This window comes from Mustela nigripes, chromosome X (assembly GCF_022355385.1).
Source record: "Mustela nigripes isolate SB6536 chromosome X, MUSNIG.SB6536, whole genome shotgun sequence".
Classification (NCBI taxonomy): domain Eukaryota; kingdom Metazoa; phylum Chordata; class Mammalia; order Carnivora; family Mustelidae; genus Mustela; species Mustela nigripes.
The window spans coordinates 56751231-56753917 of NC_081575.1; positions in this window are offsets into that span (position 1 = coordinate 56751231).

Below are 2687 nucleotides of genomic sequence, written 5' to 3' on the forward strand. Positions count from 1 at the left end.
TGTGTCTTTTCTTGGAGCATTTAGGCCATTTATAGTCAAAGTAATTATTGAAAGATATGTATTTATTGCCATTTTTTTACTTGTTTTGTGGCTGCTTTTATAGTTTTTCTCTGATCTTCTCTTGCTCTCTTTCATTTTTTGTTGATTTTCTTTAGTAATATACTTGAATTCCTTTCTCTTTATTCTTTGTATATTTATTAATGGGTTTTGATTTGTGGTTACAATTTGGTTTGTATATAATATCTTATCCATATAGCAATGTATATTAAATTAATGGTAGCTTAAGTTTGATCCCATTCTTTACTTCTGCTCCAACCCCCACCCCCCAAGTTTTAGGTCTGGTGTCATATTTTACATTCCTTTATTTTGTGGATCTTTTGACAGATTTTTACAGATATGCTTATTTTTACTGCTTTTTTTACTTCTGACTTTTCATACTCTCACTTATGGTCTTTCCCTTCTACCCAAAGAGTGACCTTTGATATTTCTTGTAGGGCTGGTTTAGTTCCCATGAAATCCTTTATTTTTTGTTTGTCTGAGAAATGCTTTATCTCTACTTCTATTCTGAATGGTAACCTTACTGGATAGAATATTTTTGGCTGCAGATTTTTCCTATTTGGTACTTTAGAATATACCGTGCCACTTTCTTTGGTCCTGCAGAGTTTCTGCTGAAAAATATGCTAATAGTCTTATGAGGTTTCCCACATATATAACTGTCTTCCAGGTAACAAGAAAGGTCAGTTTGTTTATATTGACAATATTAAAAGGAAGTTAATTTGTTTGCTAAGATTTAATTATTCTGTCCTTAAAATTATAAAGGATATCTAGACTTTCTTTCTATAATAATGAAATATCCCAAAATAAACAGAAGCTGTATGATAACAGAAAGGTATTTTTCAAATAGAAGAGAAGAAATTATATTACCACAGAGATTTGAGGCTTCATTATTAACATATCAATGAAACACTGACAGAGGTATGTAATTTGAATGCCATTTTTAAAGAATAGGATTATTCTATTAATTCTTCAGTTTTGTTACACATCAAACAAAATTCCCATATTACCAGTAGAAATACACCTTCTCCCTTCAGATTTGTCATCACTAAGTAAAACATTCACTTTAAACTTTTTGATTATTAAAATATTTAATAAACAATTTTAGAAGTCTCCTTGCCTATCTTTTCATAGCCACCTGAAATTCTCCCTTCTCTTTGTTTTCTCTTTTAGCTGTATCTTTTTTTCTCTTTTAGCTGCTTTAGTAATTGCATCAAGAACATAGATAACCAGGGACACCTGGGTGACTCAGTTGGTTAAACATCTGACTCTTGATTTCAACTCTGGTCATGATCTCAGGGTTATGAGATCAAGCCCCACATTGGTCCCCATGCTAGTTGTGGAATCTAGTTAAGATTCTATCTCTCCATCTCCCTTTGCCTCTTACTTAACCCTTGCTTGCACACATGAGTGTGCACTCTCTCTCTCTAAAATAATAAAAAAATAATATATTAAACAAAAGCTGCACTTAAAAAAAACTGCACTGTCATTAATCTGTAGTCAACATGTAGGTTCACAGTCTTGGCGATTTATTTTTTTACCTGTTACAAAAGAGACTTCCTGCTTTAGTAGAGAGCAATTGGTCTGTAATTATTTAATTATATGTATATTAGTTGAAAATGTTTTTGTTTAATTACTGACATGACTGTGTCTATAAAAACTGCAGTGATTGACTACTAAAAGGAACTAAAGCATAAAATAGCTAATAAAATAAATATATAAAATGATTAGAAATGGCCTCATCTAGAGTTGGCAAGTGAGAACTCATTAACCAGACACAATCTCTGCCTCTAAAAAGGCTTTTAACTCAAGATAGAATCATGGCAAATAAGTTCCTTTATGGTGTCCAAAATATTTCAGGAGGTGTAAGTCGCACAGATAAGCACTTCATGAGAGGAGAGAAATTATTATCTGTGTCTACTACCTCTCTTCCATTACCCCTCTCCCAAACTACGATTTCATTAGACCCTTGAACAATGAGGTTTGAACTACACAAGTATGCTTTTATGCACACTTGTTTTATAAATGCTTTACTGTACCATAAATATATTTTCTTTTCCTTATGATTTTCTTAACATTTTTTCTCTTGCTTACTTAATTGCAAGAAGAATACAGTATATCGTACATATAACATACAAAATTTGTATTAACTAGTTATTTATGTTATTGATAAGGCTTCTGGTTAACAGTAGGTTATTAGTAAAGTTTTGGAAGAATCCAAAGTTATGAGCAGATTTCCAGTTGCATGGGAAAGGGGATGATCAGTGACGCTAATCTCTGCATTGTTCAAGGGTCATCTACATTGCCTCCCAAAGGACTCTAGTATTTCCATAACTAAGACGAATTTGGGGAAATGAATCCTGCTTTCAGTGATGGTAGTGTATATAGATACATGCAGAAAAATTATATACACTTAAAATCCTGTATCATTTACTTTATTTCAGTGTATTAAAATTTTACCCTCTGAAAACATTTGCAGAAGATACAAATATAAAATAAAAACAGCTCTTTCAGTGATTATTCAACAGAACAGCAAACAGAAGTTAATGTCTCCATTAACTTCATATGTATTACGACTTTTTAATCCTAACCTAGCTTTTCTCTGTCTTCTATTCTCTCTCTCTTGCCCTTGT